The following is a 22,611-nucleotide window of genomic DNA, read 5'->3' as shown; positions in this document are numbered from 1 at the left end:
AAGCATTCCTATTTTAGGTACCCAAGAGAGAACAAGTGAACAAAACCACCTCTGCCCTGAAGGTTCTTACAGTCCTGCTAGTATCTGTAGCTCGCCATTGTGTGTATCTTCCTTTGTTTGTTGGGGTCACTGTGCCCTGTGCTTTCTCCTATACCTGTCTGTCGTCTCCCACTCCGATTTCCTTTGCTCTTCTGGACAGCAGCTTTGTAGTGTAAGGGCTCAGCCTCAGTGAAAGGGAAGCTGTAGAATCTGCTTGCTTGTGAGATTAGAGTTAGCCTTGGCTCAGACTGCTCCCGGTTTTCTAGTGAAATCCACATGAGTCAGAATCTACGGGAAACAGCATGTGTATGCTTGGTTGACTGGGGGAGCTGTCAGGAAACATGTAAGGCTAATTAAGGAATTTAGTCTGTTATTAATACACAGAGAGTGACTGAATGGTGTCTTTCTTGACCTGCTTTTCTTGGCTGGCCTCATGGGAAGTCCCGTGCAGCACGGGAGAGGCATGAAGAGGGTGTGAGGTTGCCTGCCTTTCCTGAGTCTTTGGCCTTGGCAAATAACTTAGTCTCTTTGGGCCTCCGTTTACTCTTGTGCCTCTTAGAGTTGTTGCTCGATGTGGATCGGATGTGGGAGTCGTGTTTGAAATGGGGTCTGGGAAGTGGTGATCACTCCAGAAAATGGAGACTGGTGTTGTTCCCATTCCACCTTTGGGCAGCATTTTGCATCACCCTGTGAGTACCTGCTGTGGACATGCTGTAGAGCAGATATTTGCCATTCTTTCTTCCTTTTTTGTTTTTAATGGACCATTTTTTAAGTCTTTATTGAATTTTTTACAGTGGTTTTTTTTTTTTTGGCCTCGGGGCATGTGAGACCTTACCTTACCTTACCAAACAGAGATTGAACCCACACCCTCTGCATTGGAAGGTGAAGTCTTAACCACTGGATTACCAGGAAAGTCCCTTGACATGCATTCTCATAGCAGATCAACATAGACGGAATTCTGTCCGTTTTTGCTTCATATATTTTGAGGCTCAGTTGTTAGTGAATATACATTTGTAATTCTGGTCTGTTGAGCATTCTGTCCACGTGACCTAGGGCTTTTAACTTCCAGCCTCTGACAAACAGAGGCTTCCTCTCTGCTTTCTTATCAGCTTGTCTAGATGTGAGGCAGAAGGGACCCTGGTTGCCTAGTAATCCTGCAGGTGGGATGGTTAAGTCTCTGAGGCCCGGTTGGTCCTGAGTTTCACATGGCGTGCTGTTGTTGTTCAGTCACTCAGCTGTGTCTGACTCTTTGCGACGCCATGGACTGCAGCATGCCAGGCTTCCCTCTCTTTCACCATGTCCCAGAGCTTGCTTAAACTCATGTCTATTGAGTCAGTGATGCCATCCAATCATCTCATCCTCTGTTGTCCCCTTCTCCTCCTGACTTGACTCTTTCCCAGCATCAGGGTCTTTTCTAATCAATCAGTCTTCAAATCAGTTGGCCAAAGTATTGGCACTTCAGCATCAGTCCTTCCAATGAATATTCAGGACTGATTTCCTTTAGGATTGACTGATATGATCTCCTTTCGGTCCAAGGGACTTTTAAGAGTCTTCTCCAGCCCCACAGTTCAAAAGCATCAATTCAAAAGCATCGACGCATGGCATAGCACTGCCTTAAAGACTGTTCTCTTTCCCTCCACTATTTCTCCTTATTTCGTCTCTGATGCTCCTCTTAACAGCATTTCACCGCATTTGTAAGTTACATTTTTTCACATATTTGTTGACCTGCTCATGTATCTTCCTTTATCCTGTGGATTAATATAAGATTGACACTATCCATTTTGTTCATTTCTATACTGCGTATTCCTATAACAGTGCCTGACGCCAAGTAGGAGCTTGAAGATATGATTGAGTGAATGCTATTACTGAAACATCTCAGTCAAGAAGGAATGTCCGTTCAACTCAGTTGTTTCTCTGGATGGTATGTTCAAGTTGATACGTGGTAATGCTTGGGCATGCAGTTTGGTTGTTTCCCTCTTACTGGTGGATGCCATTCATTTCATCAAAGGGTTTCCACCAGCATCCCACTCCTGATGCAGAAGGTGAGGTGACAAAGTGGTCCAAGTCTTAGGGATTAGGAAATGTAGAACTGAATTGCTTGTTTAACCTCCAGTTTATATATGAATAATTTAAGAGCTGATTGTTCCACAAAATTGTAAACTAGCAAGAATGCATTTTAAGGAACACATCCTGTGGGGAATGGGTGTCCAGAGCAAAGAGGAGATACTAGTACCAATTACTTGACATTAATGCTGGCCATTCCCCTTCCTTGACATTATTTTTAAAAATTAACTTCTAGGAGTTTCTTCTCCAGGTTCAACCTCCTAATAGTTCACCCTGATTTTGTTTGATGAATCTATTAGAATTCAAATTCTATGTGATTTTGAAACACTAATTTTATGTTTTAGATGGATTGCCTGGATTGTGTTCAATATTCTTGTGTATTGAAGATATTTTCTTGTTTCTTTCCTTTCTAGCCTCACAGACTTTAATTTTTTTCATTATTTTTTTGCTTTTTGAAACACTGTTTTTACTTATTCTCCAACCTACTTTATACCAGTCACCCAGGCTAGAACAGTGAACCAAACAGATCCTGCCCTCATGGTGCTTATATTCTATTTAATAGTACAAGCTCACAGCTAGATTATTGTCTGTATCTTGGATTTGTTTTCGGAGAATTCATTATGCCCTCTTCTTCCTTGGATATGCTCTCTCCTTTTCCTCCAGCTTTTTTAGTTTAAAATGAAATCAGTTGATTAAAAATGAAATGAATACAGGAGGCTTTCAAGCAGTTATTCACAATGGCGCATTTGGGTTTTCTCTTCTTAGAGCTGTGGTTCACATGGCTGCTCAGAGCGTTATGTGGGTCTCCTTGTCCTTAGGCCAGTAGACAGCAGTCAGCAGCAGAGATGCCTGTGCTTTGCTTTCTGAAAAGTGGGCCGTGGAGCAGCTGGGTTTTACTTGGCTTGGCCTTTCTGCTGTTGGGCATGTGAGTGTTCACTTCCACAGTGGTTGCTGTGCTGTCCTGGGCACATACACTGAGTACCCACCCTGTGGATGTCTCTATGAAGAAAATATTCGGCAGATACAAAAACTCCAGGCTCTGTAATGGGATGGAAAGAGGACCTAACTTACAGCGGCTGTGAAAGCTGCCAGGATAGGAATGTTCTAGCCTGGACCAGGTAGGTTACCAATGCCTGCGTCTTCAGAGCTGGTCTTGCAGTTGGACCTTGTGAGTCCACATGTCTCCCACAGGAAGGTGTCCCAGGGGAGTGACTACATGAAGTCTCAGGAACAAGTACAGGGTTATAGGAAGCACTGTGCTATCCTGATCAGGAGCTTGTACTGGCCCTACAGTCGGGTAGCTGTGGATTCAACTTCCAGTTCTGCCATTAACTATTTTCTGTGACCTTGGCAAAGCTGGAGGACACTTGGAGCTCATGTTCTATTTCTCCATCCCTCAATAAGGGTCTAAATGTCTAACTTAGCCACCCTGGTTTCTGTTGCCCCCTAACCCACCCCCATCAGTCACACTTGTGATTTCAAGTTTTATTTATCATTTATAGCCAAGATAGGTGTTTTTTTTTGTTGTTGTTAATTTCTCCAGCTTGGATACAGATTCTCTGAGAGTCAGGGAATTTATTCACTTTTTTTGGGACTGCTCTATCCCAGCACCCAGCACGTAATAGATAAAATATTTGTAGAGGAAAGGAATATTTGCTAGAGGCTTGTGGTCATTATGCTGTGCTCCTTGGCCCATGTTTTTTTGCTGCTTCCAAGAAAGAATCATCTTTAAGTAAGAGCTCAGCCTATGTCTGTGTTTTAGACATGGACTCTGCCCTCTGTGTCCTTGGTATTTAACTTCTGAGTCTGTCTTCAGACCAAGAATGTAACACTCATTCTCTTGGCCTGCTCTGGAGGATGTCTTTGGGAGTAGTCGCTGACACTTCTCTGCATGAGTTCTGCTGTCTTTTCTCCTGCCACCGCCTCATTTCTTGTTTCTGTTTTTCTGACATTGCCCCACGGCCTGGCAGGGGCACCCTGGGACTCCTGCAGCTTCAGAGACCTGCTGATCCCTTACTTTTAAGGGTCCTGAGCTGTGACCTGATGAACATCAAAGACAGAATGCTGGTGGGGTTGTTTGTTTTTTTTTTTTTTAACTCCACAGCTGTCAGTTTGATTAGATGTTCTCAGGGCTTCATATAGGCATCAAAAATGTGTGTTTTCTTTCACCAGCAAAGGCAATGATTGTGCAGGTCCAAACAGTGCCTCTCAGTTGAGTACTTTCTAGTTCAATTTTCGACAGCTCTTGACCGACTGCATTCTGTTCTGTTGGAGAGGAAGATGGTTTGATGGTGCTGAGTACGTTTCTTAAAGTGAAAAAGACTTCGCAGATAGTTTCTCCAGGCAGTGAAGCGTAGAAGAGAGGAGAGTTAGAAAATAAGGACCTGTGTCCTGATTTTGAGCAGTTGCACTCTCTAACTCCCCACCCTTCCTAAAAAAAAAAAACCCTCAAGCAGACAAACATTAAAAAAAACACAAAACTTTTAAGTGTCAAATTCTTCCTCTGGCTGAAGAGTGGATAAGATTCTATATAGTTTGGCTAATAGATTTCATTCTGCGTGTCCCTGGTGGTTAACAGGTACAGACAGCTGGAACATTGTGCTGAGAAGGATTCTGAAGTCATATCTGAACCTGGTGGGAAAGTGTCATGATTGACTTATTTCTGGTGACTTTTTACCTGAATCAAATGATGCTAGTTTTTCATACCTGGGTGTCATGTAAAATTTCTTTAAAAAATTAAAAAGGACAAAAACCAAGTTCATTTAAATGGAAGAACTGAGTTGACTTTCTAAATAAGGATAGATGTGAATTATAAGGGAGCATGTCGATATGGTGGAAACCATGAACATAGTCTGAGAGAGAATGAAATTGTGGAAACATTAAGTAGATGAATGTAAACTTTCCTGACAGGATTGTTTTGGGGTTTTAGGACAGGTAGAGGTTTGTGATTTCTAAAAGCACGTTTGCGTTCTCAGTTGTGTCTGACTGTTTGTGACCCCTGGACTCTTATCCCGCCAAACTCCTCTGTCCCTGTGATTTCCCAGGCAAGAATACTGGAGGGAGTTGCCATTTCCTACTCCAGGGGGTCTTCCCACCCAGGGATTGAAGGCACATTTCCTGCATTGTCAGGCAGAGTCTTTACCACTGAGCCACCTGAGAAGGCCTTTTCTAGAGTGCAGAGGCATTGTGTTGTGTTCAGTTCCTTTTTTGACTGAGGTTAGATCTGAACTCAAAGCCTACTTAATCACTCTCTAAGAGGCTCTCGCTTGGAAAATCCCATGGACAGAGGAGCCTGGTAGGCTAAAAATATGAGGTTAAAAATATGCCTTTGCAGAATCAAAAACATTTATCTATGACGATACACATTTAGGAAACTATTAGTTAGAGAATAGATATTTCTTGCCTGGTAGGCTGCAGTCCATGGGTTTGCTACGAGTCAGACACGACTGAGCAACTTCACTTTCACTTTTCACTTTCATGCATTGGAGAAGGAAATGGCAACCCCCTCCAGTGTTCTTGCCTGGAGAATCCCAGGGACGGGGGAGCCTGGTGGGCTGCCGTCTGTGGGGTCGCACAGAGTCGGACACAACTGAAGCAAGAGGCCTTACATACAGAGGCCTTGCCCTGTGCCTCAGTTTCTGTTTCATGAATATGGACAAAATAGGCATGCCTACCTAGTGTTCAGTTACAACCCAGTTCAGTTAGCTCGCTAGGCTCCTCTGTCCATGGAATTCTCCAGGCAAGAATACTGGAGTGGGTTGCCATTCTCTTCTCCAGGGGCTCTTCCCAACCCAGGGATTGAACCCAGGTCTCCCACATTCCAGGAAGATTCTTTACTGTCTGAGCCATCAGGAAAGCCCACATTCGACCGCATGTTGACAATAATGAGGATTATTGGACACAAGAAACTTAAAAGGATTCATTAAGCAGGTTTGAACATCCCCCCCATCCCCCCCCCCCACTTTTAAAAAAGCTGGCCTTACTGATTGCTGATACTCTTCGAAGTCTAACATTTTATTTATGTATTTATTTTTTGAAAGTTGGCCTTTTTTGTTTAAAGGAGTTTTTTCTGGATGGAGGAGTTGCAGATCTTGACTTTGGTGAATATGTTATTTGTCTCCTAGTTTCTATATGCTCTTTCTTGTGCTTGTATATGTCTTATTTATCTGGCTGCCTGAGGCAGTTCAGAATATGTAAGTATTTATGCAGCTGAATATTTCTGAGAATTATGGCATCTTTGGTGAATAACTCTAGGCTGAGACATTTTATTATGCTATAAATATCAAACACTAAAAATTAAAAAGTAAGTTTATTTCATTTTTTTTGGTAAATCCTACCCCCTTTATTTTGCAGAAAATAAGAGACTTTGTTTGCAAATCACTTAGCTTTTATTGTCCTTTCTATAGAGTGAGTAAAAGGTAGATATCCATTTGTGCATAGATATCAATATTCTTATGTAAAGAATTCAGTCTCAGACACTTAAAAACCCAGCACCTATGAAATAGTTCTGAAACATGACTGTGGAAAAGAGAATAATGGTTTAGGAACAATGGTCTGTCATAAAAAACAATCTCTTACAGTTTCTTTTCAAAACACCAATAATTTAAATTTTAATAGGTATAGGCCTAAAGCCTCATTAAGAATGAACTTCTTTCCTTGTAATCATACACACCTTGGTGCAGCTAACTTTTAATGAGATCTACTTTGCAGACCAACCGAAGAAACCAATTCTAAACTTCTAGGTCTCAATTTCTGGTTAATAGGCTTGAGTTTTCCTGAAGCTCTAATTTATTCTCATCAGGGTTATAAGTTTACAGTCATCTTAAAATATGTCCACAAATTCTTGATATTCCTTGTTTCAGGAGCTGAAGTTAATTCTCTTCTTGTTGAGTATGGACTGGACTTAATGACACAGTTCTAAGGAAAAGAATATAGGTGATAATACCTTTATAGATTCAGTCTCTAAAGAGACTTGGTGTCCTCAGTCACTCACTCTGGGGGAAGCCACCTGCTCGAGCAGCCCTTAGAGAGGCATGTGTGGTGAGAAGCAGGCCTTCTGCGGATAGCCATGTGAGTGTGGACGTGCATCCTCCATTCAAAGTCAGCTGCTTAAACTACAGCCTGGCTGACACCCCGACTGCAACCTCATGAGAACTCCTGTGCCAGAGCCACCCCCATCCCTGCCTCAACTAAACTGCCCTGAAATCCATGACCCACAGAAACGTGATAGTGTGTGTCATTAGAAGCCATTCTGTCCTGGGATAATTTGTCACACAGCACTAGATAACTAATACAAGTTAATGGTTGGGCCACATAGATAAGAACAATCAGTCATCACTGAATCCATAAGCAGATTCCTTTCCTTGGCACACTCTTTAAATGGAAGCCAGCAATGGTGGGGACCCTGAGAAAGTCCTTTCTAGAGCTAGAGCCGAGATCGTTTTGGGGTCAGATTGGGTACTTTGCACACACAACGATCTCTTCCAATTGCCGTTTTCATTGATCCCCTAAGAGACGATGGTCTCTTGACACATCTGGCTGTCAGTCTGCAGGTAAACAAGGGAAGAAAGAGCAGGTGCTCTGGATGCAGAATAAAAACATTGGCTTCTGGTTTATCTTGAAGTCTCCAGTTGCTTCTGAAGTGATGCATTTATGGAGTTTTCTATCTCATTGGAAATAACAAGAATATTGACATTCCACTCAGACTTGAATTGCACTTGCCACCAAGAGCACAGTGTGTCTGTGCCATTAACTTCTGAACGTCTGGTGTCATGGAACATGGAATGGACATCATCATGTGATTTTGAGCTGGTGATAGAATCTCTTTGAGCCTCTATCTTCTGCTCTGTGTAATGGGGATAACTAATTCCTATCTCGCAAGGTTACTGCAAGGTCTGGAGACGATGTGTTTAAAGCAGGTCCTGGAATGAATGGCCGACAGGAGGTGGGCATATGTTTCTCAAAGTCCTCAGAATTCATTCTGGTTGTGTTGGTCTGAGAATGAATGTGAAACTGGTCATGTTGCACTTTCTGCTTTGGCAGAATGAGTCTGGGTATTTTAGTTCCTTAAATTGTCAGTGATGAGCTCAGAAAGTGAATGGATGGATTTGATTTCATATATGTATCATATTAAGTGGATTATCACCAGGCTTCCACTCTCCAAGTTCCTTTCCGTCGAGCTGATGTCACACACCCTTCTCATTTCCAAGAACGTTAACATGGCAGCTCTGAGTCGTAGTTATCCACAGGAAGCGACATTCCTGGGCCTCACTTATGGGACGACTGGGAGCAGAGCTGTTAATACTGATGGACCACCTCCTGTTCTTAGAATCTTCAGTCCAAGAGGCTGCCCAGATAATTTTTCTTTCACTAACATTGTTTTAATCAAGTGATCTCGTAGAAATCTTGGATATTCAGTAAAAACAGTTCAACTTTTTTGCTGTAAATAATACTTACGAATGATAGTTTCCGTTTCGAGGTTAAAAAAAAAGGAAACATGGAAAATAGTAGGAATTGTCTGTCTAAAGGGTTATAAGAAGTTTAACCAACTGGACATACACTATTTTTGTGTTAGTTATGTTTGTTTGGGTACTTCTGGCGAATAACTTTCTGATAATTCTTAGCACTAATATTAGTATCACCCCTATTTGAATAGGGATTGTCATAGGGGGATTTATATTTAATGTCAGATTTTTTTTCTTAGTATCTGTATATTTTATTGAACTATAGTTGACTTACAATGTTTTGGGTGCACAGCAAGGCAGTTCATTATGTATACACATTACACTACTTTTGAAATTATTTTCCATTGTAGGTCATTGCAAGATATTGACTGTAGTTCCCCGTACTGTACAGTAAACCTTTGTTGCTTGTTGCATGTCTATTTTTTTTAAATTAGAAATCTAGCATCCTATTTATATTAAATAAATCCAACAAGTGCAATCAAAATGTCAAATTTTTTAGTTAGAACAAAACTGGTAAGTTTCTAAAATATATATATTATACATACTATTCCCCGGTGGTTCAGTTGGTAGAGAATCCACCTGCACTGTAGGAGACCCAGCTTCTATCCCTGGATGGGGAGAATCCCCCGGGGAAGAGTATGGCAACCCACTCCGTTATTCTTGCCTGGAGAAGCCCATGGACAGAGGAGCCTGGTGGGCTATAGTCCATAGGGTTGCAAAGAGTCAGACACGACTGAGCGACTAAGCATACAAATGCATATATATTATTATACATATGTGTACAAAAGCTTTTCTACTATTCTTGGTAAAGGCTTGGGAATGTCAGATTTTGTTCTGTGTGTGTTTTTTTTTTTTTTTTTGTATTGCTGGGCAGTGAGGTTAGGGGTGGAAAGGAAATCTTGTGTTGTAGGTGGGGGTCATCTTGATTTGCGAGCTCTTTCCTTTATACTGTTTAGAACTGGAGAACCTAGAAGAGGTAAGAAATGTGGATCCAAGAAATACGTTGTCTGACCTTCTGCAATACTTGCCTTTCTCTGTGTTTTCACTGTCCTCTTCCTGGAAATGTGATTTTCAATCTACTGCAGAAAGCCAGAGAAATAGGTTTGTTTTTCTCAGTGGTTCTTTTATAAAGATGTGTGTACCTTTTATGGAAGCTCAGTTGCTAGTTTGGTCTGAATTCTGACTTTAAAAGTATAAAGCAAAGACACTGAGTTAAAACACACAAAGACATATTTAAAGGTTTTATTTTTCTAAAAATCAAACGTACAGTTCTTTTACTGGGAATTTTATGTGTGAATTCGAGAAGTCCCCAGAATCACATCAAATAACATTATATTGGAAAGGATAGAAATCTGGTTCTTGAAGTCTCACTTTTCTTCCGTGTTAGTGGCTAATTACACAGGGAATCAGAGGCAGGTGGCTGTGTATCTTACTTGGTAAATAAAGAACAAGGTTAACCTCTCCAGAATGCTGGTGACTATTGAGTTTGGGCAGAAAATCCTATAAAAGAGAAGGAGCTGCAGAGTTTAATAAACTCCCAGGAGCTCGATAAAACCTGTGTTCCTCTTACGCTGGCTGGTCAAGATCAGGGTACCACTGCTGAGCTGTAGAAGGCTCCTTCCTTGTTTGAAGGTGGTGAGTTTTCTCCCCTCCTGCTATCTGTCTGAATTACTTCTGGACCTGATGGAGATGGGGACTCTCTTTTGATAGCAGTTCAGAGACTCTGGATATCTTATTTCTCTGAAGTTAGACCTACCAGTCTTCATATGCCAAATAATTTCCACTTCTGCAAAGAGTGTGTAGTAAACCTGCCGAGGTTGTTTTCAGTTCTCTGCTGTTAGTTGCTTTGGGTCCCTGATTTCTGGAGCAGGCAGACCACCCTCACCCCTCTCTGTGCTATCTTTTCTGATGTCTGCCAGTGGACCGAAGGGAAACCAACTTTGTAGAGTTGTTATACAGGTGAAGTGAAGTGATAAACACATTGTACTTGATAAGTGATTTCTACCATTATTGGTTTTCTCAAAGACAAAGCAGGGTTTCTCAACCTTAGCCCGACTGCCATCTTGGGCTGGATAATTCTTTGCTGTTGCGGAGCACCTATATGTACCATAGGATGCTGAGCAGCCTCACTGATCTCTTTCCACTAGATTCTGGTTGGAACCTCCTTCCCCCTACTTGTGATACCAAAGATGTTTCCAGACAGATTTGGTTATGATCACCTATGACAAGGTACTTTGGAAAGTCTGATGTCAGATTTTTCCCTTTGATCCAAAATGGTGTAGAAGTTGGAATGAATTGGGTGACTTTCATTTACTATTACCTCCTGTATTTAGTAAAGAAATTCTGTAATGGTAATATGTACTCATTCATTCGATTGATGATTTAAAAGGTGATTTTATTAATACTTAAGCCAAGCCGTTTGCTACTTCCTCTTGCTTGAGTTAAACTAGCATTAATTGCTTTGGGGTAGACTTTGAAAATAATAGGAGTAATGTTCTCCTGTGACTGCAAATAGTACTAGAACAACTCAAATCCAAAGAGAATCATAAAAATCTTAAGAATAAGTTCAAAAGGTAACCTCATTTCCAACAAACTGAAAAGAAGTTAGTTCTGTTTGCCATTTTAACCTCCATAAATCTCTTTAAAAAATTTGTTTCTCAGGTGTTGACATAGGGATGAAGAGAAAATTTCCAACTTCTCCTAGAAAGTCTGGCATCTTTAACATAGGCATAGTAGAAATAAAAATATATGTATTTGGTACTGATTCTGGGATAAAGATATTAGTCACATTAAAAATAATGCTTATAGTGAACTTTATGGTACCTCATGCGAAGAGTTGACTCATTGGAAAAGACTCTGATGCTGGGAGGGATTGGGGGCAGGAGGAAAAGGGGATGACAGAGGATAAGATGGCTGGATGGCATCACCGACTCGATGGATGTGAGTTTGAGTGAACTCCAGGAGTTGATGATGGACAGGGAGGCCTGGTGTGCTGCGATTCATGGGGTCTCAAAGAGTCGGACATGACTGAGTGACTGAACTGAACGGAACTGAATATGTACCAGCTTCTGTTTCTGTATTAATTCTCTTGCTTCTCAGAATAATCCTATGAGGTAGGTTCTGTCTCAGTGGCATCTCTCTCTGCATTTTATAGACAAGGAAACCAAAGCCAAAAAAAAAGTAACTTGCCCACATTTACTTCACTATTAAGTGGCAGCTTATATCTTTAACCTCATTTCTATGAATTCTAGGACTTGATTCCCAAGACCTGGGGTTGGCAGATCACAGCCAGTGGGCAAACATCTGCCCCCCTGCTTATTTTTGTTAATAACATTTTATTAACACAGCCATACTGTTTGTTGACTTGCTGTCTGTGGCTGTTGCCTTGCTACAGTGGCGAAGTTGAGTGGGTACGACAGAGGCCTTGTGGCCACCATCTGGGTTCTTTACAGAAAAAGTGTGCCCATTCCTGCACAAGATCAAGACTGTTTTCATCCACTGATGTGGTCCATAAGGGTAGGAAAATGAAAGAAATCATACTTCTATTAACTTTTAAATAGTTAGCTAACATTCATCTTATACATTGAAGGTCCAAGGATTTGGTGTCATTCTTAGCGTTATGGTGGATGTCAAAGTGTTACAGGCTGCATCTCTTCTTCAGGGCATTCCCAGTAATTCTTTCTGGGAGAGGGGAAAGGAATACATAGAGTAAATATGTGAAAAATGGGAGAGAGCTTGGCAAGACATATAGAGAGACACTTGTCAGTGAGTGTGTAATTAAGGCACGGCAGAAATGGGAATGGGTGTGGACAGAATTGCTTTACAAAATGGGCTTCAACTCCTTGCAAAATTTGAAAATCGCCCTCTTCAGGTTTCCATTCTTCTTCAGGCTTTTCTGCAAGAGCTTCAGAATAGAAACTGATCGCCTGTGGATTTTTTTTTTTTTTTTTTGGAAAGTACATGGCGGCCTGAAGGGTGGATCTTTATAACACCATGGCTCAAGGTTGGGGGAGGGAGAGACAAGAAATGAGTTTCTTTTGTCAAATCAGAAATTATGCAAATTTTACAAAAAGTATTAGAGGAAATGTGTAAAGCTTTAATTGGTTTTATGGTTTTATCGCTTTCTTTAAAAGGTTACTTTGTGAGCATTACCCTCCGCTGAACGCTGTAGACACTTCCTGAAGTTTAATGAGATCTTTTAGTAAAACACAACAAATGAGACTCTTCAGTATTTTCAAGAGATGATATTATTTGGGCTAAAAGTATGTTACGGGAGGCTTCATTTACCAGGAGGATTCACTCCACCACACAAGCACTTCTTTATCTGAAATTACTATGAGCTGCAGCAATAAGGCTTTCTGCTCACACCTAATTCACGGAATACTTATTTAGTATATATTAAATCAACGGTGGCCTAATTTTTTTGGCTCTTTTATTACGCTGACTTTTACTTAATGTAGAAATGCTTTATAATTATAATTCTGTCCCTTGGTAAAACTAACACTGTGCATTGCATTCTTATTATTGACAACTCCTCAGTCCTTGTGAGTGAAGGATTCTAGCCACTCTCTTGAATTGGTTATTTGCAGTTTTTATTCATGGTTGAGGGGGGACTAATCAAAACTGATCTTGCATAGATCAAAACAGAAATAAAAGTGCAGAACGGTTTGTTTCAGCGGAGATTTTTTCCTTTGCCTCCCTTCCTCTGGGATTGATGGGTAGTGTTTGTAGTTTAGAGCTTGAGATGTTATGGGTCGCTCACTGAGACCCAGAATTGAGTCAGAAGGACCAATTCCAAACAGTGGCATGCTTGGGTGCTTGTCTCGTTACTGAGAGGCTGGAAGGAACACTGAGCATCCTCATAGTAACGACAGCACAGTGACACCTGCTTCCTGCCCATGGCTGTCAGGGGTTGACTTATCCTAAAATCAAGTTCTTCTTAAAATTCTTTCAGGCCAGCAAGGTGTCATCTAAGGATGCCAAAGACTTAACTCATTCTCAGTGGTCTCAAAATGTCACCATGGCTCTCAGATATACCAAAGTTATTCTTAAGAACACCTTGCTTGGGAGGAGTGTGTTTTGTAATATTTGTTTAAATTATGTTACAAAGCTTTGCGGACTTGTAATCTGCGTTCAAAACAGCATTATCTGCCCCCATATTGATCAGCATCGCATCTTTTACTTGCTTATCTCTGCTTGCCATATGGTCAAACTCCAAAGCTAGACCTTGAGGAGACTCACTAACTCATTAACCTCTCTGACATGAAATATAAACCTTCCTGAAGGGGACTGGCTGTGGGAGACAGTATTTAAAATCTCTTTCAGGCCTACTGCGTGTTCCTGAGTCCCAGTCAGAGGCATTAGCCTTGGTGCAGATTCTCATACAACAGGCACAGATTTGTAATGGGTGAGTTTATGCTGCCATTTAAAAATGGTTGCTTTGTTTTTCTGAGACATAATTAAGTAGAACAGCAGAGAAGACCCTCTCCTTGACGTTTTGTGGTTGTTGAAATCTCAGCCTTCTCTGGACTCGCCCTTACCTGGGGGAGATATGAAGGAAAAACACTGGAAAACTGGAGGAATTGGGCCAGGTAAGGCAAGGTTCACTTGACTCCAGTTGAGAACATGATGGTATCCAGGCTGAAATGGGATCCTCGAGAGACTTAGATGTTCATGGGAAGCCATTTTTTCTCAGTGATTTGATTGTTGTTTGAGGTCTTAGAATTTTCCTTGACATGGGGTGAAAGCTTTGCAGAGAACACTATTTCTTAGAGCACCTTCATGGTTTGAAGAATGAAAGTTATCAGTTGTCTCTGTGTGTAAGTAAGTCGCTCAGTTGTGTCCAACTCTGTATGTAAAGCAAAAGTTGTCCCTGCTTCTAAAGCCAGTTCTTCCTACTTTCTCAAAGGAACTAAAATTACTATGGAGTCGTGGCTTGGTCAAGGTTCTTTCTAAAACTCTGAATTTTTTGGTAAATAACCAAGAACCTGAATGATTCCATAGGATAAAATACTAGATTTGAGACTTTTCAAAGGTGGGATCCCACTGTGATATTTCAGCCTGCTAAATGAGGGCAATACATGATAGATGTTACTATGTGGGCATGCTCAGTTATGTCAGACTCTTTGCAACCCCGTGGACTGTGGCCCTCCATGCTCCTCTGTGCATGGGATTTTCCAGGAAAGAATACTGGAGTGGGTTGCCATTTCCTGCTGTAAGGGATCTTTCAAACCCAGGGACTGAACCATTGTCTCCTGTGTCTTCTACCTTGGCAGGTGCATTCACTGAGCCATCTGGGAAATCCTAGTTGCTATAATTCAGCATTGAGTGTAAACTTGGCTTTAGGTATCAGACTGAGTAGAAAATAAAACCTTATGTGATCATCTTCCTAAATCTGGAACTCTGAAATAGCACTTGATTGGATGGGAAATGTTGACTTGAGTAGAACGATCTGGTTACTGATTCCTATTACCTCCTCTTTCTGTGTTGGATTTTACTATTACCTTATGTTATTGTTGTTTCATTGCTAAGTTGCTAAGTTATGTGCAACTCTTTTCAACTCCATGGACTGTAGCACACCAGGCTCTTCATATATGGAATTTCCCAGGCAAAAATATTGAAGTGGATTGCCATTTCCTTCTCTAGAGGATCTTCCTGACCCTGGGATTGAACCTGAGTCTCTTGCATTGGCAGGTAGATTCTTTACTGCTGACCTACCACGAAGTGTAAATGCATACTCTATCTTTTTTTAAATTAATTTTTATTAGACTATCGTTGTTTTATGACGTTGGAATAGTTTCTGATGTACAGCAGAGTGAATCAGTTATACATATACATGTACCCCCTGTTTTTTAGATTCTTTTTCCATATAGGTTCATATAGTATTAAGCACAGTTCCCTGTACTCTACAGTAGGCTCTTATTAGTTACCAATTTTATATACACTAGTGTGTATATATCAGTTCCAATCCCCCATCCTTTCCCCTCTGTAACTCTAAATTGGTTTTCTGCATCTGTGACTCTCTTTCTGTTGTGTAAATAACATGCACTATTTTTATAGAGTAGAGGTAGAAAGAGAAGAGTCCTCATTCTTCCAGAAAGTTACACTGATGTGGTGCTGGTGTCTGTCTATTTAGCGCCTCTTTGTTGCACACCTGTTTGTTGAATTGGTTGCAAATGAATTTAAAATAATTTTATTTTGACCTTTAATTTCCTTTTTGCAGTGTCTCTGTCACCTTATATGAAGTAGTTGGAGAAGTCCTGGAATGTCTTTCAAACTCTGAACGGGAATGACAGTTTAGAAGTTGCCAGCCAGTGTCGCTAGGTGGTAATTCTTCTCTGTGTGCGTGTCATGGTTACAGTCTGCTTTTTTCCCCCCCTCTAAAAGAACAATTATATTCAAGAAATTTTCTGGCGCGTTTAAAAACAGCTGGGTGAAAGTCATTTTAAATCCCCAAATCCAACACATTAGTTCTTTTATGCATTTAATTAAGCAGAAGTTAAAATAAATTAGAACAGAAGACATTCAGTGCTGATTGTTGAATCAACAAAGCAGGAAACAGCCTAGCATTACCCTACCACAGATGTCTGTCACTCAGCACTGCCGCCCTATAAATTTGCATCAACTCTTAACATTTTTTGAATAATGATTTCTTTTCTAGTAAAAACTGGCACGTGATGTATAGCAAGCAAGGTTATTTATACAAACTTCATTTCTGCATTTGCGTTCTTGCCTGCGTACATACTATCTTTTTCCGCTTATAATACCTTTACATTGCTGGATCCTTTTTGGGTAGGGGAGGGGGAGACTAATCTAGAATGGTAAGATTTAACTAAGACTTAGCAAATACATAAATAAGATATATCAGTACATTTGGATTTTTATTAGTGGAGACGACTGCTGAGATTGTTTCCTTTTTAGTATTAAAATATTCTTAAGGACAAGATGAGTTTGAGTTTGACTTTATATTGTAAGTACTGTATGATTGGTTCATTATAGGAGTAGTTGATTAAAAACACACCATCTGGAAACTTGGCCCTATATTCTCCTCACCCATAGCTATCAGTGTTAACATTTGGGTGACATTTACTTTTTTTCCTAATATGTATGTACTTTTGACTTTTTAAAATACAAGATTATGCTTTATAGGCAGCCTTATATTACCTTTTCCCTCCATTTAATAGAATTTCACAGTTGATATGGTATTTGGTATTGCCTTTCAAATAATTGAGGGACACCGTGACTGAGTGACTTCACTTTCACTTTTCACTTTCATGCATTGGAGAAGGAAATGGCAACCCACTCCAGTGTTCTTGCCTGGAGAATCCCAGGGACGGGGGAGCCTGGTGGGCTGCCGTCTCTGGGGTCGCACAGAGTCGGACACGACTGAAGCGACTGAGCAGCAGCAGCAGCAGCAGCAGCAGCAGCAGCAGCATCATGAAGGTATGTCTAGTGTTTCTGCTGAAACAAGATTTAGGCTTGATTTTTCAAAAACTTTCTTCAGCTGGGTAATGGGTACATAAAGATTTATTATACTCTTATTTTGCACAACTTTTGAGTTTTCTTTAATAAAATACTTTGTGTGTGTGTGTCAGTGATAAACATCTTCCCAGGTCTGTAGATGAACAGCGCTGTCATTCAGTCATTTGAACCACATGTGATGCTGTTAACAGCATGGACCCTAATTTGTAGCATAGTTATAATGTAACCGTCATTGACTTGTTAGATCACAGTTTTAGGGTCATTCTTGGAAATGGATGCAAACTTGTTTGGTCATTCTCTTAAGAATTTATTGGTTAAAAAATTTTTTTTTTCATTAATCTCCAAGGAATCTTAAGTTCTGATAACTATAAAGATGAGCACCAGAAATCTTTATTTAGAAAAGTTAATAAAGTTTATGTTCATTGAAAGGACTGATGCTGAGGATCAAACTCCAATACTTTGGCCACCTTGTGCAAAGAGTTGACTCATTGGAAAAAACCGTGATGCTGGGAGGGATTGGGGGCAGGAGGAGAAGGGGACGACAGAGGATGAGATGGCTGGATGGTATTACCGACTCGATGCACATGAGTGTGGTTGAACTCTGGGAATTGGTGATGGACAGGGAGGCCTGGCCTGCTGCAGTTCATGGGGTCGCAAAGAGTCGGACACGACTGAGCGACTGGACTGAACTGAACTAAACTTGTGTGTACATGGGTCAACCATTTTTAATCTGTTTCCCCAGTTAGTGATTGAGAATTCTGAGTGAGGAATATCATGTATTCCATGAACCTCAAAGTTAATTTGGGTAAGAATATATTGTAGCAACTTTCCTGGTGGCTCAAACTGTGAAGAATCTGCCCCTAATGCAGGAGACCCTGGTTTGATCCCTGGGTCGGGAAGATCCCCTAGAGAACATGGCAACCCACTCCGGTATTCTTGCCTGGGAAATCCCACGGACAGAGGAGCCTGGCAGGCTACCGTCCATGGGGTTGCAAAGAGTCAGACATGACTGAACAACTAAATATGGCTGGTGGGCTGGTGGGTGAGGAGTCACCTTGCAATGCAGAGGATGTGGGTTTGATTCCTGGTCAGAAAGCTAAGACCCGCCCCCCGCTATGCCCCAGGGCAACTAAGATCACGAGGCACAACTGGAAAGAACCCTGCATGCCACAGCGAAGATTCCCCTTGCCACAGCTAAGACCTGACTCAGCCAAAAATAAATACATATTATAAAAAGAATATCAATTACTACTTCATACATGAGCTTAAATATGGGACAGATTCTGTGCTATATATGGTACTTGCTTCATCCAACTGAACCTTCACAATGGTCTCAGAGGCGGTTTCTAGTCTTCCCATTTTTCAGATGAGAAAATGAAGCTTAGAGTGGTAAAGCAACCTGCTCAGTGAAGGCAACCCTGCTAAATACAGATGTTTGAACACTATGCGTGTATGCATGCTAAGTCAGTTCAGTTGTGTCCGACTCTGTGGGACACTATTGACTGTAGATTGCCAGTCTCCGCTATCCATGGGAGTCTCCAGGCAAGAATACTGGAGTGGGTTGCCATGCCCTCCTCCTGGGGATCTTTCCGATCCAGGGATCGAACCTGCATCTCTTATGTCTGCTGCAAGGGCAGGCAGAATCTTTATCACTAGCGCCACCTGGGAAGCATGTAGTCAACCGTTTAATAGTCTGAATCAAAATCTCAGTGGATCTGTGGTGAAGGTTTGGTTGATGTGTATTTACTTACTAATTATAATGTATGCAAATGGAGTGCCCTGGATGTTAGCCCTGGGATTACCTGTCTAAAAGTTTCTTTGGTATTCATGCCTCAGTTGCTAAACCTTAACCTCATTCCATTGTTATTCTCTCTTGATTTGGAATAAATCTGACTTCTAAGGTGCAGGGTCCCAGAGTGGTAAAGCGGCTTGCTTGTGTGTTAGCAGTTTCCGAAAAGTGGCAGCCCCCCTTTGATGTGGAAGACGTAGAACAGACATCAGTTATAAACAGTGTTTATGATTCCTGGGCCATGCGATGGGAGGGGAAGGGAAGTTACTGGCAGAGTTTTGAAAGGTAGCTTCTGTTTAGCGATTTCTCCGAATTAAAATTCATGAAGGCTGTTTGGGAAATTCAATACCCAGAGGTACAGACACCTCGTTTGGAAACATTGCTAGCAGTGCATAGGGCCTGAGCAGAGCCTCATGTAGAGCAAATGGGCTGCTTAGTCATCATTAGACATAGGGTGCAGGCCAACCGGTCCACTGGGGCTGTGGCTGGGAGTAGCTGAGTCCTCTTGGGCAGCTTCCAGTCATCGTTCTGCCAAAGCCATGGGTGCCATTGACCGTCCCAGAGCTGAACCAACACGATACATGTAAAATGCCTTTTTGAAAACCAGTAGCTGCGAAAACCATTGAAAATACCTGACAGGGTAGCCTGGTGAATTTTTAAAAATGGATGAAGGGGTAAATAAATGTTCATGTTTGATCCAGGGAAGAAGTCATCAATGTGTGTTTTAAAACGACTGCTCAGTAGTCTAGCTCTTTACAAATAAAGTTGTCTGAGTGCACGGAGTGAGAGTCAAGAATAGGGAGGAGCCAGGTGGGATTAGAATTGTCAGGTACAATCTAATGGGATTTCCCTGCATCCTCCTCTTTATTTTGAAAGAAATTATGTCCGTTGTAGCTTTTCCCTTTCTCTTTGGGTCTCTGAGCTTTCTAGCTCAAAGTATCATTAAATAAGAGGGACACCGCCTAAATAAAAAGTTGACTGACTCAGAACCCGAAGTGCATCTCCCATCTGGGCTTCCAAGTTCCTCACTTTATCATCCCATGTTTTCAGAAAAAAATTTCCTGAGCTATTTCGCAATCCTGTTATAACCACGTGCCACTTTGATAACTATTGAAAGTAACCCTTTGTTCTTCCACTTTCAGTTGGTAGGTTGACTGAAGCTTTATTATTTTTATGTATTTAAAATTTTTTATTTTCTTTATTAGACTGCACCTGTCTCAGTTGCAGCAGGCAGGAGCTTCTAGTTTTGGCACGCGAACTCTTAGTTGCGGCATGTGGGATCCAGTTCTCGGACTGGGGATTGAAACCGGGCCCCCTGAATTGGAGGCGTGGAGTCTTAAACCCCTGGACCATCAGGGAAGTCCCTGAAGCTTTATTTTTGTTTTCCAAAAGAAAATGCCTGTCCTAGAACCTAGTATACTCTTTGATACTGTATTTTCCACCCCTAAGTTACAGATGCCTCTGAATGTCCACTCTTCAATACAAATCTCTGTATTAGATTTTTTTTTTTTCCTTTTTCTTACTCATGTACTTTTCTGGAATAGTGGCTTTCTTTTCTCCCCCTTTAATGAAGATAATCATCGCTAAGTTAAGTTTAAATGACTAGGAGAAAGAGAGATATTCACGAGGACCCGATACTCAGCAGGCTGAGGTGGTTGTAGAGTCTGATAGAAACACTGCAAGACTGTGCCACAGTCAAATTGGATACTTTGGAAAGCTTGCTGCCTTAGGGATGGACGTGTATGAAAAGTCCCAAATGGGTACATTAATTGATTTTGATTACATGACTCCAAAGCTCGAGCATTTCAAACTGTTTTCAAGCTAATGGCTGCCGCATTTGGTAAGGGATCCAACTGTGCGTTGAGTTCATTATAAAAGGAGCTCCTGATAACTCATCAGGACGACAGGATGCATGCTAGCTTTTTTGAGGAGTTGTTTAGTTTCAGTGGAGCTTGCATTGTTTTTCCTTAAAAGATTCTATACATTTTGCACCCCTGCCACCAGCCAGATGAGAGTGACTGTGCTTGGCACTCGAAGAACCTTTAACAGTGTGGTCGCAAAGTTTCCTTGTTAAGATTCCAGCTAACCTCTGTAATCAGAGGTTCACTGGGTTTAATCGAATTTGATGGAAAGTTTAGGAAGATCCCCAGCAGAAGTAAAAGTCCTTGACACTTTGCCCCCTTCATCTTGTCCTACTTTTCCTCAACTGCCCCACTACTGGAACATTTTCTCAATTTCGATTGTCCCCTTAAGCAATGTACTAATTAGACATTACAATTTCCCAGCCTCTCAATCCCAAAGCAAAACTGATGAACACAGCAAGCCAAAGCATTTGGGCTAGAAAAGAACAAAGACGTGCCTGCTGCAGAGATTTGAAGCTGGAGTCAATAGTGGGAACCTGAGTAGGGTGACCATATGTCCCGTTAATGCCAGCTTGTCCTTGTGTAATTGTTAACAGTCCCTCCTCTTCACACTCAAAGGCATCCTGTTTTAGCTAATTATTTGGGCATCATAGGAGAGGGTGAGGGTGAGTGAAGTAGGCTGCTGGGGGGTGGCAGGATGTGGTGTATGGATGGGTCCGCATCTTGGGGGGGGGTGTGTGGTGGTGGCTGGCACTCTATTGACCAGCAGTGCCCTGGCTGATTGTGTACCCAGTGTTGCCCAGTTGAGTCTCAAGAGAAGTCAGAAATCTGGATTTTTAGGCAGAGCTTTTAAAGATTTTAAACTGTTGGCAATTATTTAGCTTTATAATTAATTTTAATTAATTAAAAGTATTCAGCTTTATAATAAACTGTGCAGCAGGCGAAATATGTGGGTGACCCATTGGCTGCTTTTGAAGAAAGTCCTCTATTTCCTTCAAAAACCGAAAGGAAAACAAAGCAAAACTCAGGAAACCACAGACACAGGTGATAAAGAGGGAAAAAAGAAGACATGGATGGATACCAGCCTCTAATATGGGATTCATTGGTGAGCAGACTTTTCCTTTGCCTATTTCTGATCATTAGCTTCTGGTACAAACGTGCTGGGTGGCAATGAGTAGAGATGCAGGATCAGTAGAATAATGCTGGTGCCCGCCTGGCTTTTGGTGTCTATGTATAACCTGCTGGGTGATGGAAATTTGTACACGGCACATGGCAGGTGCCTCATGGAATGTCTTTAATGGGAAATAAGAGTGGAATAGAAATCATCATTTTTTACATGTGGCCATGGCTTGTAGGTTGTGGGTTTTTGTTTCTTTCCACAACGTGTTTTGGGTGAACAGCTTTGCTTTTGTGTCCGGTTGAGTTAATCTTATATCTTTATGTTCTTCAAAAAAAAAAAAAAAAAAAAATAGTAATGTCCCGGCTTCCCTGGAGCCATTTCTGTCTTTGTGAAATAGGCGATTTAAGGTCTATCCTGTCCTAAAAGCTTTTAGCCTGTGAAAAGCTTCTTTTCTTGCTTTTAAAACCTTTACTCTATGTTTAGAATAAATGGCATTCCTGGGTCTGTTAAATAGGCAGTTAATAATGCCATGGAAGCTGCCCATTGTACAGCCAACCATAAAACTTGCTCCGAGGGCAGGACATGTATTGGAATATTCTGTAATAATCAGATGCTGAAACATTACAATCAGCCGTGACCCTACAATCTGCATTCTTAATTACAGTCTTCATTTACAGTGCAGTATTGATCTGCTTTTAGTAGTTTGTCCTGAAGGTTGACTGGATTTCGGTAATCTATTCATGTCAGAGTGCCTGCTAGGACCAGCTTTAATTCAGCTCCTTAGAGGCATCC

The 22,611-nt window shown here is 41.3% G+C and overlaps 1 protein-coding gene and 1 non-coding gene across 5 annotated transcripts in view; both read left to right on the top strand.

Moving 5' to 3' along the window:
- The window catches only part of PTPRG (protein tyrosine phosphatase receptor type G), a 774,504-nt gene that overhangs the window by 99,807 nt on the left and 652,086 nt on the right, over window positions 1-22,611 (top strand).
- MIR2369 (microRNA mir-2369) lies at window positions 22,010-22,079 on the top strand. Its single transcript, NR_030984.1, has one exon. It is a non-coding gene; the product is annotated as a microRNA mir-2369 (primary transcript).

Source organism: Bos taurus, chromosome 22, assembly GCF_002263795.3.
Source record: "Bos taurus isolate L1 Dominette 01449 registration number 42190680 breed Hereford chromosome 22, ARS-UCD2.0, whole genome shotgun sequence".
In the NCBI taxonomy this organism is placed as follows: domain Eukaryota; kingdom Metazoa; phylum Chordata; class Mammalia; order Artiodactyla; family Bovidae; genus Bos; species Bos taurus.
This window is presented reverse-complemented; position numbering and strand designations above follow the sequence as displayed.